The 13603-nt window shown below is 40.9% G+C and overlaps 16 non-coding genes across 16 annotated transcripts; all 16 read left to right on the top strand.

The window, feature by feature from the left end:
• The first annotated feature begins 1049 nt into the window (after positions 1–1049).
• TRNAG-UCC (transfer RNA glycine (anticodon UCC)) lies at positions 1050–1121 on the top strand. Its single transcript has one exon. It is a non-coding gene; the product is annotated as a tRNA-Gly (tRNA).
• A 550-nt stretch (positions 1122–1671) lies between these two features.
• Positions 1672–1743, top strand: TRNAG-UCC (transfer RNA glycine (anticodon UCC)). Its single transcript has one exon. It is a non-coding gene; the product is annotated as a tRNA-Gly (tRNA).
• Positions 1744–1978: 235 nt separating this feature from the next.
• Positions 1979–2050, top strand: TRNAG-UCC (transfer RNA glycine (anticodon UCC)). Its single transcript has one exon. It is a non-coding gene; the product is annotated as a tRNA-Gly (tRNA).
• An 846-nt stretch (positions 2051–2896) lies between these two features.
• Positions 2897–2968, top strand: TRNAG-UCC (transfer RNA glycine (anticodon UCC)). Its single transcript has one exon. It is a non-coding gene; the product is annotated as a tRNA-Gly (tRNA).
• Positions 2969–3514: 546 nt separating this feature from the next.
• On the top strand, positions 3515–3586 carry TRNAG-UCC (transfer RNA glycine (anticodon UCC)). The gene has a single exon. It is a non-coding gene; the product is annotated as a tRNA-Gly (tRNA).
• Positions 3587–3825: 239 nt separating this feature from the next.
• On the top strand, positions 3826–3897 carry TRNAG-UCC (transfer RNA glycine (anticodon UCC)). Its single transcript has one exon. It is a non-coding gene; the product is annotated as a tRNA-Gly (tRNA).
• A 235-nt stretch (positions 3898–4132) lies between these two features.
• TRNAG-UCC (transfer RNA glycine (anticodon UCC)) lies at positions 4133–4204 on the top strand. Its single transcript has one exon. It is a non-coding gene; the product is annotated as a tRNA-Gly (tRNA).
• A 239-nt stretch (positions 4205–4443) lies between these two features.
• On the top strand, positions 4444–4515 carry TRNAG-UCC (transfer RNA glycine (anticodon UCC)). The gene has a single exon. It is a non-coding gene; the product is annotated as a tRNA-Gly (tRNA).
• Positions 4516–4750: 235 nt separating this feature from the next.
• Positions 4751–4822, top strand: TRNAG-UCC (transfer RNA glycine (anticodon UCC)). The gene has a single exon. It is a non-coding gene; the product is annotated as a tRNA-Gly (tRNA).
• A 550-nt stretch (positions 4823–5372) lies between these two features.
• TRNAG-UCC (transfer RNA glycine (anticodon UCC)) lies at positions 5373–5444 on the top strand. The gene has a single exon. It is a non-coding gene; the product is annotated as a tRNA-Gly (tRNA).
• Positions 5445–9693: 4249 nt separating this feature from the next.
• On the top strand, positions 9694–9765 carry TRNAG-UCC (transfer RNA glycine (anticodon UCC)). The gene has a single exon. It is a non-coding gene; the product is annotated as a tRNA-Gly (tRNA).
• A 1160-nt stretch (positions 9766–10925) lies between these two features.
• On the top strand, positions 10926–10997 carry TRNAG-UCC (transfer RNA glycine (anticodon UCC)). Its single transcript has one exon. It is a non-coding gene; the product is annotated as a tRNA-Gly (tRNA).
• An 857-nt stretch (positions 10998–11854) lies between these two features.
• On the top strand, positions 11855–11926 carry TRNAG-UCC (transfer RNA glycine (anticodon UCC)). Its single transcript has one exon. It is a non-coding gene; the product is annotated as a tRNA-Gly (tRNA).
• A 235-nt stretch (positions 11927–12161) lies between these two features.
• On the top strand, positions 12162–12233 carry TRNAG-UCC (transfer RNA glycine (anticodon UCC)). The gene has a single exon. It is a non-coding gene; the product is annotated as a tRNA-Gly (tRNA).
• Positions 12234–12779: 546 nt separating this feature from the next.
• TRNAG-UCC (transfer RNA glycine (anticodon UCC)) lies at positions 12780–12851 on the top strand. The gene has a single exon. It is a non-coding gene; the product is annotated as a tRNA-Gly (tRNA).
• A 546-nt stretch (positions 12852–13397) lies between these two features.
• On the top strand, positions 13398–13469 carry TRNAG-UCC (transfer RNA glycine (anticodon UCC)). The gene has a single exon. It is a non-coding gene; the product is annotated as a tRNA-Gly (tRNA).
• The last annotated feature ends 134 nt before the right edge of the window (positions 13470–13603 follow it).

A 13603-nucleotide genomic window follows, 5' to 3' on the forward strand; every position in this document is an offset into this window, starting at 1 on the left:
TTTCCTTTTTCCAAACTTTTCTTCGACTCTCTCAATATGGTCTGAAGCAGATTTAGTGTTGTTTCCCTAAACATTGCCTTGATTCTTGTGGCGCTCAGAGAAAGTATGAAAAGGCTGCAAATATGTGCGTTGGTGGTATAGTGGTGAGCATAGCTGCCTTCCAAGCAGTTGACCCGGGTTCGATGCCCGGCCAACACAACCTCTATCTTTTTTGAACAGTTTTTAAGTAGTCAGAACCAGATGAAGTGATGTTTCCTAGAAAGTTGTTGAATTTCTCATACTAGTGAAAGAACATGCAAAAATGCAGCGCTTTTCCTTTTTCCAAACTTTTCTTCGACTCTCTCAATATGGTCTGAAGCAGATTTAGTGTTGTTTCCCTAAACATTGCCTTGATTCTTGTGGCGCTCAGAGAAAGTATGAAAAGGCTGCAAATATTTGCGTTTTTGGTATAGTGGTGAGCATAGCTGCCTTCCAAGCAGTTGACCCGGGTTCGATTCCCGGCCAACGCAACTTTTTTTTTAACAGTTTTTATGTAGAACCAGATGAAGTGATGTTTCCTAGAAAGTTGTTGAATTTCTCATACTAGTGAAAGAACATGGAAAAATGCAGTGCTTTTCCTTTTTCCAAACTTTTCTTCGACTCTCTCAATATGGTCTGAAGCAGATTTAGTGTTGTTTCCCTAAACATTGCCTTGATTCTTGCGGCGCTCAGAGAAAGTATGAAAAGGCTGCAAATATGTGCGTTGGTGGTATAGTGGTGAGCATAGCTGCCTTCCAAGCAGTTGACCCGTGTTTGATTTCGGCCAACGCAACCTCTATCTTTTTTGAACAGTTTTTAAGTAGTCAGAACCAGATGAAGTGATGTTTCCTAGAAAGTTTTTGAATTTCTCATACTAGTGAAAGAACATGCAAAAATGCAGCGCTTTTCCTTTTTCCAAACTTTTCTTCGACTCTCTCAATTTGGTCTGAAGCAGATTTAGTGTTGTTTCCCTAAACATTGCCTTGATTCTTGTGGCGCTCAGAGAAAGTATGAAAAGGCTGCAAATATGTGCGTTGGTGGTATAGTGGTGAGCACAGCTGCCTTCCAAGCAGTTGACCCGGGTTCGATTCCCGGCCAACGCAACCTCTATCTTTTTTGAACAGTTTTTAAGTAGTCAGAACCAGATGAAGTGATGTTTCCTAGAAAGTTTTTGAATTTCTCATACTAGTGAAAGAACATGCAAAAATGCAGCGCTTTTCCTTTTTCCAAACTTTTCTTCGACTCTCTCAATATGGTCTGAAGCAGATTTAGTGTTGTATCTCTAAACATTGCCTTGATTCTTGCGGCACTCAGAGAAAGTATGAAAAGGCTGTGAATATGTGCGTTGGTGGTAAAGTGGTGAGCATAGCTGCCTTCCAAGCAGTTGACCCGGGTTCGATTCCCGGCCAACGCAACCTCTTTCTTTTTTGAACAGTTTTTAAGTAGTCAGAACCAGATGAAGTGATGTTTCCTAGAAAGTTTTTGAATTTCTCATACTAGTGAAAGAACATGCAAAAATGCAGCGCTTTTTCTTTTTCCAAACTTTTCTTCGACTCTCTCAATATGGTCTGAAGCAGATTTAGTGTTGTTTCCCTAAACATTGCCTTGATTCTTGTGGCGCTCAGAGAAAGTATGAAAACGCTGCAAATATGTGCGTTGGTGGTATAGTGGTGAGCATAGCTGCCTTCCAAGCAGTTGACCCGGGTTCGATTCCCGGCCAACGCAACTTCTAGTGTTTTTGAACAGTTTTTATGTAGAACCAGATGAAGTGATGTTTCCTAGAAAGTTGTTGAATTTCTCATACTAGTGAAAGAACATGGAAAAATGCAGTGCTTTTCCTTTTTCCAAACTTTTCTTCGACTCTCTCAATATGGTCTGAAGCAGATTTAGTGTTGTTTCCCTAAACATTGCCTTGATTCTTGTGGCGCTCAGAGAAAGTATGAAAAGGCTGCAAATATGTGCGTTGGTGGTATAGTGGTGAGCATAGCTGCCTTCCAAGCAGTTGACCCGGGTTCGATTCCCGGCCAACGCAACCTCTATCGTTTTTAAGTTGTCAGAACCAGATGAAGTGATGTTTCCTAGAAAGTTTTTGAATTTCTCATACTAGTGAAAGAACATGCAAAAATGCAGCGCTTTTCCTTTTTCCAAACTTTTCTTCGACTCTCTCAATATGTTCTGAAGCAGATTTAGTGTTGTTTCCCTAAACATTGCCTTGATTCTTGTGGCGCTCAGAGAAAGTATGAAAAAGCTGCAAATATGTGCGTTGGTGGTATAGTGGTGAGCATAGCTGCCTTCCAAGCAGTTGACCCGGGTTCGATTCCCGGCCATCGCAACTTCTAGTGTTTTTGAACAGTTTTTATGTAGAACCAGATGAAGTGATGTTTCCTAGAAAGTTGTTGAATTTCTCATACTAGTGAAAGAACATGGAAAAATGCAGTGCTTTTCCTTTTTCCAAACTTTTCTTCGACTCTCTCAATATGGTCTGAAGCAGATTTAGTGTTGTTTCCCTAAACATTGCCTTGATTCTTGTGGCGCTCAGAGAAAGTATGAAAAGGCTGCAAATATGTGCGTTGGTGGTATAGTGGTGAGCATAGCTGCCTTCCAAGCAGTTGACCCGGGTTCGATTCCCGGCCAACCCAACCTCTATCGTTTTTGAACAGTTTTTAAGTAGTCAGAACCAGATGAAGTGATGTTTCCTAGAAAGTTTTTGAATTTCTCATACTAGTGAAAGAACATGCAAAAATGCAGCGCTTTTCCTTTTTCCAAACTTTTCTTCAACTCTCTCAATATGGTCTGAAGCAGATTTAGTGTTGTTTCCCTAAACATTGCCTTGATTCTTGTGGCGCTCAGAGAAAGTATGAAAAGGCTGCAAATATGTGCGTTGGTGGTATAGTGGTGAGCATAGCTGCCTTCCAAGCAGTTGACCCGGGTTCGATTCCCGGCCAACGCAACCTCTATCTTTTTTGAACAGTTTTTAAGTTGTCAGAACCAGATGAAGTGATGTTTCCTAGAAAGTTTTTGAATTTCTCATACTAGTGAAAGAACATGCAAAAATGCAGCGCTTTTCCTTTTTCCAAACTTTTCTTCGACTCTCTCAATATGGTCTGAAGCAGATTTAGTGTTGTTTCCCTAAACATTGCCTTGATTTTTGTGGCGCTCAGAGAAAGTATGAAAAGGCTGCAAATATGTGCGTTGGTGGTATAGTGGTGAGCATAGCTGCCTTCCAAGCAGTTGATCCGGGTTCGATTCCCGGCCAACTCAACTTCTAGTGTTTTTGAACAGTTTTTATGTAGAACCAGATGAAGTGATGTTTCCTAGAAAGTTTTTGAATTTCTCATACTAGTGAAAGAACATGCAAAAATGCAGCGCTTTTCCTTTTTCCAAACTTTTCTTCGACTCTCTCAATATGGTCTGAAGCAGATTTAGTGTTGTTTCCCTAAACATTGCCTTGATTCTTGTGGCGCTCAGAGAAAGTATGAAAAGGCTGCAAATATGTGCGTTGGTGGTATAGTGGTGAGCATAGCTGCCTTCCAAGCAGTTGACCCGGGTTCGATTCCCGGCCAACGCAACCTCTATCTTTTTTGAACAGTTTTTAAGTAGTCAGAACCAGATGAAGTGATGTTTCCTAGAAAGTTTTTGAATTTCTCATACTAGTGAAAGAACATGCAAAAATGCAGCGCTTTTCCTTTTTCCAAACTTTTCTTCAACTCTCTCAACATGGTCTGAAGCAGATTTAGTGTTGTTTCCCTAAACATTGCCTTGATTTTTGTGGCGCTCAGAGAAAGTATGAAAACGCTGCAAATATGTGCGTTGGTGGTATAGTGGTGAGCATAGCTGCCTTCCAAGCAGTTGACCCGGGTTCGATTCCCGGCCAACGCAACTTCTAGTGTTTTTGAACAGTTTTTATGTAGAACCAGATGAAGTGATGTTTCCTAGAAAGTTGTTGAATTTCTCATACTAGTGAAAGAACATGGAAAAATGCAGTGCTTTTCCTTTTTCCAAACTTTTCTTCGACTCTCTCAATATGGTCTGAAGCAGATTTAGTGTTGTTTCCCTAAACATTGCCTTGATTCTTGTGGCGCTCAGAGAAAGTATGAAAAGGCTGCAAATATGTGCGTTGGTGGTATAGTGGTGAGCATAGCTGCCTTCCAAGCAGTTGACCCGGGTTCGATTCCCGGCCAACGCAACCTCTATCTTTTTTGAACAGTTTTTAAGTAGTCAGAACCAGATGAAGTGATGTTTCCTAGAAAGTTTTTGAATTTCTCATACTAGTGAAGGAACATGCAAAAATGCAGCGCTTTTCCTTTTTCCAAACTTTTCTTCGACTCTCTCAATATGTTCTGAAGCAGATTTAGTGTTGTTTCCCTAAACATTGCCTTGATTCTTGCGGCGCTCAGAGAAAGTATAAAAAGGCTGCAAATATGTGCGTTGGTGGTATAGTGGTGAGCATAGCTGCCTTCCAAGCAGTTGACCCGGGTTCGATTCCCGGCCAACGCAACCTCTATCTTTTTTGAACAGTTTTTATGTAGAACCAGATGAAGTGATGTTTCCTAGAAAGTTGTTGAATTTCTCATACTAGTGAAAGAACATGGAAAAATGTAGTGCTTTTCCTTTTTCCAAACTTTTCTTCGACTCTCTCAATATGGTCTGAAGCAGATTTAGTGTTGTTTCCCTAAACATTGCCTTGATTCTTGCGGCGCTCAGAGAAAGTATGAAAAGGCTGCAAATATGTGCGTTGGTGGTATAGTGGTGAGCATAGCTGCCTTCCAAGCAGTTGACCCGGGTTCGATTCCCGGCCAACGCAACCTCTTTCTTTTATGAACAGTTTTTAAGTAGTCAGAACCAGATGAAGTGATGTTTCCTAGAAAGTTTTTGAATTTCTCATACTAGTGAAGGAACATGCAAAAATGCTGCGCTTTTCCTTTTTCCAAACTTTTCTTCGACTCTCTCAATATGTTCTGAAGCAGATTTAGTGTTGTTTCCCTAAACATTGCCTTGATTCTTGTGGCGCTCAGAGAAAGTATGAAAAGGCTGCAAATATGTGCGTTGGTGGTATAGTGGTGAGCATAGCTGCTTTCCAAGCAGTTGACCCGGGTTCGATTCCCGGCCAACGCAACCTCTTTCTTTTTTGAACAGTTTTTAAGTAGTCAGAACCAGATGAAGTTATGTTTCCTAGAAAGTTTTTGAATTTCTCATACTAGTGAAAGAACATGCAAAAATGCAGCGCTTTTCCTTTTTCCAAACTTTTCTTCGACTCTCTCAATATGGTCTGAAGCAGATTTAGTGTTGTTTCCCTAAACATTGCCTTGATTCTTGTGGCGCTCAGAGAAAGTATGAAAAGGCTGCAAATATGTGCGTTGGTGGTATAGTGGTGAGCATAGCTGCCTTCCAAGCAGTTGACCCGGGTTCGATTCCCGGCCAACGCAACCTCTATCTTTTTTGAACAGTTTTTAAGTAGTCAGAACCAGATGAAGTGATGTTTCCTAGAAAGTTTTTGAATTTCTCATACTAGTGAAGGAACATGCAAAAATGCAGCGCTTTTCCTTTTTCCAAACTTTTCTTCGACTCTCTCAATATGTTCTGAAGCAGATTTAGTGTTGTTTCCCTAAACATTGCCTTGATTCTTGTGGCGCTCAGAGAAAGTATGAAAAGGCTGCAAATATGTCCGTTGGTGGTATAGTGGTGAGCATAGCTGCCTTCCAAGCAGTTGACCCGTGTTCGATTCCTGGCCAACGCAACTTCTAGTGTTTTTGAACAGTTTTTATGTAGAACCAGATGAAGTGATGTTTCCTAGAAAGTTGTTGAATTTCTCATACTAGTGAAGGAACATGCAAAAATGCAGAGCTTTTCCTTTTTCCAAACTTTTCTTCGACTCTCTCAATATGGTCTGAAGCAGATTTAGTGTTGTTTCCCTAAACATTGCCTTGATTCTTGTGGCGCTCAGAGAAAGTATGAAAAGGCTGCAAATATGTGCGTTGGTGGTATAGTGGTGAGCATAGCTGCCTTCCAAGCAGGTGACCCGGGTTTGATTCCCGGCCAACGCAACTTCTAGTGTTTTTGAACAGTTTTTATGTAGAACCAGATGAAGTGATGTTTCCTAGAAAGTTGTTGAATTTCTCATACTAGTGAAAGAACATGCAAAAATGCAGCGCTTTTCCTTTTTCCAAACTTTTCTTCGACTCTCTCAATATGGTCTGAAGCAGATTTAGTGTTGTTTCCCTAAACATTGCCTTGATTCTTGTGGCGCTCAGAGAAAGTATGAAAAGGCTGCAAATATGTGCGTTGGTGGTATAGTGGTGAGCATAGCTGCCTTCCAAGCAGTTGACCCGGGTTCGATGCCCGGCCAACACAACCTCTATCTTTTTTGAACAGTTTTTAAGTAGTCAGAACCAGATGAAGTGATGTTTCCTAGAAAGTTGTTGAATTTCTCATACTAGTGAAAGAACATGCAAAAATGCAGCGCTTTTCCTTTTTCCAAACTTTTCTTCGACTCTCTCAATATGGTCTGAAGCAGATTTAGTGTTGTTTCCCTAAACATTGCCTTGATTCTTGTGGCGCTCAGAGAAAGTATGAAAAGGCTGCAAATATTTGCGTTTTTGGTATAGTGGTGAGCATAGCTGCCTTCCAAGCAGTTGACCCGGGTTCGATTCCCGGCCAACGCAACTTTTTTTTTAACAGTTTTTATGTAGAACCAGATGAAGTGATGTTTCCTAGAAAGTTTTTGAATTTCTCATACTAGTGAAAGAACATGCAAAAATGCAGCGCTTTTCCTTTTTCCAAACTTTTCTTCGACTCTCTCAATATGGTCTGAAGCAGATTTAGTGTTGTTTCCCTAAACATTGCCTTGATTCTTGTGGCGCTCAGAGAAAGTATGAAAAGGCTGCAAATATGTGCGTTGGTGGTATAGTGCAGAGCATAGCTGCCTTCCAAGCAGTTGACCCGGGTTCGATTCCCGGCCAACGCAAACTCTATCTTTTTTGAACAGTTTTTAAGTAGTCAGAACCAGATGAAGTGATGTTTCCTAGAAAGTTGTTGAATTTCTCATACTAGTAAAGGAACATGCAAAAATGCAGCGCTTTTCCTTTTTCCAAACTTTTCTTCGACTCTCTCATTATGGTCTGAAGCAGATTTAGTGTTGTTTCCCAAAACATTGCCTTGATTCTTGTGGCGCTCAGAGAAAGTATGAAAAGGCTGCAAATATGTGCGTTGGTGGTATAGTGGTGAGCATAGCTGCCTTCCAAGCAGTTGACCCGGGTTCGATGCCCGACCAACGCAACTTCTAGTGTTTTTGAACAGTTTTTATGTAGAACCAGATGAAGTGATGTTTCCTAGAAAGTTGTTGAATTTCTCATACTAGTAAAGGAACATGCAAAAATGCAGCGCTTTTCCTTTTTCCAAACTTTTCTTCGACTCTCTCAATATGTTCTGAAGCAGATTTAGTGTTGTTTCCCTAAACATTGCCTTGATTCTTGTGGCGCTCAGAGAAAGTATGAAAAGGCTGCAAATATGTGCGTTGGTGGTATAGTGCAGAGCATAGCTGCCTTCCAAGCAGTTGACTCGGGTTCGATTCCCGGCCAACGCAACCTCTATCTTTTTTGAACAGTTTTTATGTAGAACCAGATGAAGTGATGTTTCCTAGAAAGTTTTTGAATTTCTCATACTAGTAAAGGAACATGCAAAAATGCAGCGCTTTACCTTTTTCCAAACTTTTCTTCGACTCTCTCAATATGTTCTGAAGCAGATTTAGTGTTGTTTCCCTAAACATTGCCATGATTCTTGTGGCGCTCAGAGAAAGTATGAAAAGGCTGCAAATATGTGCGTTGGTGGTATAGTGCAGAGCATAGCTGCCTTCCAAGCAGTTGACTCGGGTTCGATTCCCGGCCAACGCAACCTCTATCTTTTTTGAACAGTTTTTAAGTAGTCAAAACCAGATGAAGTGATGTTTCCTAGAAAGTTTTTGAATTTCTCATACTAGTGAAAGAACATGCAAAAATGCAGCGCTTTTCCTTTTTCCAAACTTTTCTTCGACTCTCTCAATATGGTCTGAAGCAGATTTAGTGTTGTTTCCCTAAACATTGCCTTGATTCTTGTGGCGCTCAGAGAAAGTATGAAAAGGCTGCAAATATGTGCGTTGGTGGTATAGTGCAGAGCATAGCTGCCTTCCAAGCAGTTGACCCGGGTTCGATTCCCGGCCAACGCAACCTCTATCTTTTTTGAACAGTTTTTATGTAGAACCAGATGAAGTGATGTTTCCTAGAAAGTTGTTGAATTTCTCATACTAGTAAAGGAACATGCAAAAATGCAGCGCTTTTCCTTTTTCCAAACTTTTCTTCGACTCTCTCAATATGGTCTGAAGCAGATTTAGTGTTGTTTCCCTAAACATTGCCTTGATTCTTGTGGCGCTCAGAGAAAGTATGAAAAGGCTGCAAATATGTGCGTTGGTGGTATAGTGCAGAGCATAGCTGCCTTCCAAGCAGTTGACCCGGGTTCGATTCCCGGCCAACGCAAACTCTATCTTTTTTGAACAGTTTTTAAGTAGTCAGAACCAGATGAAGTGATGTTTCCTAGAAAGTTGTTGAATTTCTCATACTAGTAAAGGAACATGCAAAAATGCAGCGCTTTTCCTTTTTCCAAACTTTTCTTCGACTCTCTCATTATGGTCTGAAGCAGATTTAGTGTTGTTTCCCAAAACATTGCCTTGATTCTTGTGGCGCTCAGAGAAAGTATGAAAAGGCTGCAAATATGTGCGTTGGTGGTATAGTGGTGAGCATAGCTGCCTTCCAAGCAGTTGACCCGGGTTCGATGCCCGGCCAACGCAACTTCTAGTGTTTTTGAACAGTTTTTATGTAGAACCAGATGAAGTGATGTTTCCTAGAAAGTTGTTGAATTTCTCATACTAGTAAAGGAACATGCAAAAATGCAGCGCTTTACCTTTTTCCAAACTTTTCTTCGACTCTCTCAATATGTTCTGAAGCAGATTTAGTGTTGTTTCCCTAAACATTGCCATGATTCTTGTGGCGCTCAGAGAAAGTATGAAAAGGCTGCAAATATGTGCGTTGGTGGTATAGTGCAGAGCATAGCTGCCTTCCAAGCAGTTGACTCGGGTTCGATTCCCGGCCAACGCAACCTCTATCTTTTTTGAACAGTTTTTAAGTAGTCAAAACCAGATGAAGTGATGTTTCCTAGAAAGTTTTTGAATTTCTCATACTAGTGAAAGAACATGCAAAAATGCAGCGCTTTTCCTTTTTCCAAACTTTTCTTCGACTCTCTCAATATGGTCTGAAGCAGATTTAGTGTTGTTTCCCTAAACATTGCCTTGATTCTTGTGGCGCTCAGAGAAAGTATGAAAAGGCTGCAAATATGTGCGTTGGTGGTATAGTGCAGGGCATAGCTGCCTTCCAAGCAGTTGACCCGGGTTCGATTCCCGGCCAACGCAAACTCTATCTTTTTTGAACAGTTTTTAAGTAGTCAGAACCAGATGAAGTGATGTTTCCTAGAAAGTTGTTGAATTTCTCATACTAGTAAAGGAACATGCAAAAATGCAGCGCTTTTCCTTTTTCCAAACTTTTCTTCGACTCTCTCAATATGTTCTGAAGCAGATTTAGTGTTGTTTCCCTAAACATTGCCTTGATTCTTGTGGCGCTCAGAGAAAGTATGAAAAGGCTGCAAATGTGTGCGTTGGTGGTATAGTGGTGAGCATAGCTGCCTTCCAAGCAGTTGACCCGGGTTCGATTCCCGGCCAACGCAAACTCTATCTTTTTTGAACAGTTTTTAAGTAGTCAGAACCAGATGAAGTGATGTTTCCTAGAAAGTTGTTGAATTTCTCATACTAGTAAAGGAACATGCAAAAATGCAGCGCTTTTCCTTTTTCCAAACTTTTCTTCGACTCTCTCATTATGGTCTGAAGCAGATTTAGTGTTGTTTCCCAAAACATTGCCTTGATTCTTGTGGCGCTCAGAGAAAGTATGAAAAGGCTGCAAATATGTGCATTGGTGGTATAGTGGTGAGCATAGCTGCCTTCCAAGCAGTTGACCCGGGTTCGATGCCCGGCCAACGCAACTTCTAGTGTTTTTGAACAGTTTTTATGTAGAACCAGATGAAGTGATGTTTCCTAGAAAGTTGTTGAATTTCTCATACTAGTAAAGGAACATGCAAAAATGCAGCGCTTTTCCTTTTTCCAAACTTTTCTTCGACTCTCTCAATATGTTCTGAAGCAGATTTAGTGTTGTTTCCCTAAACATTGCCTTGATTCTTGTGGCGCTCAGAGAAAGTATGAAAAGGCTGCAAATATTTGCGTTGGTGGTATAGTGCAGAGCATAGCTGCCTTCCAAGCAGTTGACTCGGGTTCGATTCCCGGCCAACGCAACCTCTATCTTTTTTGAACAGTTTTTATGTAGAACCAGATGAAGTGATGTTTCCTAGAAAGTTTTTGAATTTCTCATACTAGTGAAAGAACATGCAAAAATGCAGCGCTTTTCCTTTTTCCAAACTTTTCTTCGACTCTCTCAATATGGTCTGAAGCAGATTTAGTGTTGTTTCCCTAAACATTGCCTTGATTCTTGTGGCGCTCAGAGAAAGTATGAAAAGGCTGCAAATATGTGCGTTGGTGGTATAGTGGTGAGCATAGCTGCCTTCCAAGCAGTTGACCCGGGTTCGATTCCCGGCCATCGCAACTTCTAGTGTTTTTGAACAGTTTTTATGTAGAACCAGATGAAGTGATGTTTCCTAGAAAGTTGTTGAATTTCTCATACTAGTGAAAGAACATGGAAAAATGCAGTGCTTTTCCTTTTTCCAAACTTTTCTTCGACTCTCTCAATATGGTCTGAAGCAGATTTAGTGTTGTTTCCCTAAACATTGCCTTGATTCTTGTGGCGCTCAGAGAAAGTATGAAAAGGCTGCAAATATGTGCGTTGGTGGTATAGTGGTGAGCATAGCTGCCTTCCAAGCAGTTGACCCGGGTTCGATTCCCGGCCAACGCAACCTCTATCTTTTTTGAACAGTTTTTAAGTAGTCAGAACCAGATGAAGTGATGTTTCCTAGAAAGTTTTTGAATTTCTCATACTAGTGAAAGAACATGCAAAAATGCAGCGCTTTTCCTTTTTCCAAACTTTTCTTCGACTCTCTCAATATGGTCTGAAGCAGATTTAGTGTTGTTTCCCTAAACATTGCCTTGATTCTTGTGGCGCTCAGAGAAAGTATGAAAAGGCTGCAAATATGTGCGTTGGTGCTATAGTGGTGAGCATAGCTGCCTTCCAAGCAGTTGACCCGGGTTCGATTCCCGGCTATCGCAACTTCTAGTGTTTTTGAACAGTTTTTATGTAGAACCAGATGAAGTGATGTTTCCTAGAAAGTTGTTGAATTTCTCATACTAGTGAAAGAACATGGAAAAATGCAGTGCTTTTCCTTTTTCCAAACTTTTCTTCGACTCTCTCAATATGGTCTGAAGCAGATTTAGTGTTGTTTCCCTAAACATTGCCTTGATTCTTGTGGCGCTCAGAGAAAGTATGAAAAGGCTGCAAATATGTGCGTTGGTGGTATAGTGGTGAGCATAGCTGCCTTCCAAGCAGTTGACCCGGGTTCGATTCCCGGCCAATGCAACCTCTATCTTTTTTGAACAGTTTTTAAGTAGTCAGAACCAGATGAAGTGATGTTTCCTAGAAAGTTTTTGAATTTCTCATACTAGTGAAAGAACATACAAAAATGCAGCGCTTTTTCTTTTTCCAAACTTTTCTTCGACTCTCTCAATATGGTCTGAAGCAGATTTAGTGTTGTTTCCCTAAACATTGCCTTGATTCTTGTGGCGCTCAGAGAAAGTATGAAAACGCTGCAAATATGTGCGTTGGTGGTATAGTGGTGAGCATAGCTGCCTTCCAAGCAGTTGACCCGGGTTCGATTCCCGGCCAACGCAACTTCTAGTGTTTTTGAACAGTTTTTATGTAGAACCAGATGAAGTGATGTTTCCTAGAAAGTTGTTGAATTTCTCATACTAGTGAAAGAACATACAAAAATGCAGCGCTTTTTCTTTTTCCAAACTTTTCTTCGACTCTCTCAATATGGTCTGAAGCAGATTTAGTGTTGTTTCCCTAAACATTGCCTTGATTCTTGTGGCGCTCAGAGAAAGTATGAAAACGCTGCAAATATGTGCGTTGGTGGTATAGTGGTGAGCATAGCTGCCTTCCAAGCAGTTGACCCGGGTTCGATTCCCGGCCAACGCAACCTCTATCTTTTTTGAACAGTTTTTAAGTAGTCAGAACCAGATGAAGTGATGTTTCCTAGAAAGTTTTTGAATTTCTCATACTAGTGAAAGAACATGCAAAAATGCAGCGCTTTTCCTTTTTCCAAACTTTTCTTCGACTCTCTCAATATGGTCTGAAGCAGATTTAGTGTTGTTTCCCTAAACATTGCCTTGATTCTTGTGGCGCTCAGAGAAAGTATGAAAAGGCTGCAAATATGTGCGTTGGTGCTATAGTGGTGAGCATAGCTGCCTTCCAAGCAGTTGACCCGGGTTCGATTCCCGGCTATCGCAACTTCTAGTGTTTTTGAACAGTTTTTATGTAGAACCAGATGAAGTGATGTTTCCTAGAAAGTTGTTGAATTTCTCATACTAGTGAAAGAACATGGAAAAATGCAGTGCTTTTCCTTTTTCCAAACTTTTCTTCGACTCTCTCAATATGGTCTGAAGCAGATTTAGTGTTGTTTCCCTAAACATTGCCTTGATTCTTGTGGCGCTCAGAGAAAGTATGAAAAGGCTGCAAATATGTGCGTTGGTGGTATAGTGGTGAGCATAGCTGCCTTCCAAGCAGTTGACCCGGGTTCGATTCCCGGCCAACGCAACCTCTATCTTTTTTGAACAGTTTTTAAGTAGTCAGAACCAGATGAAGTGATGTTTCCTAGAAAGTTGTTGAATTTCTCATACTAGTGAAAGAACATGGAAAAATGCAGTGCTTTTCCTTTTTCCAAACTTTTCTTCGACTCTCTCAATATGGTCTGAAGCAGATTTAGTGTTGTTTCCCTAAACATTGCCTTGATTCTTGTGGCGCTCAGAGAAAGTATGAAAAGGCTGCAAATATGTGCGTTGGTGCTATAGTGGTGAGCATAGCTGCCTTCCAAGCAGTTGACCCGGGTTCGATTCCCGGCTATCGCAACTTCTAGTGTTTTTGAACAGTTTTTATGTAGAACCAGATGAAGTGATGTTTCCTAGAAAGTTGTTGAATTTCTCATACTAGTGAAAGAACATGGAAAAATGCAGTGCTTTTCCTTTTTCCAAACTTTTCTTCGACTCTCTCAATATGGTCTGAAGCAGATTTAGTGTTGTTTCCCTAAACATTGCCTTGATTCTTGTGGCGCTCAGAGAAAGTATGAAAAGGCTGCAAATATGTGCGTTGGTGGTATAGTGGTGAGCATAGCTGCCTTCCAAGCAGTTGACCCGGGTTCGATTCCCGGCCAACGCAACCTCTATCTTTTTTGAACAGTTTTTAAGTAGTCAGAACCAGATGAAGTGATGTTTCCTAGAAAGTTTTTGAATTTCTCATACTAGTGAAAGAACATACAAAAATGCAGCGCTTTTTCTTTTTCCAAACTTTTC

The sequence above is a fragment of the Engystomops pustulosus genome, chromosome 3 (assembly GCF_040894005.1).
Source record: "Engystomops pustulosus chromosome 3, aEngPut4.maternal, whole genome shotgun sequence".
Classification (NCBI taxonomy): Eukaryota; Metazoa; Chordata; class Amphibia; order Anura; family Leptodactylidae; genus Engystomops; species Engystomops pustulosus.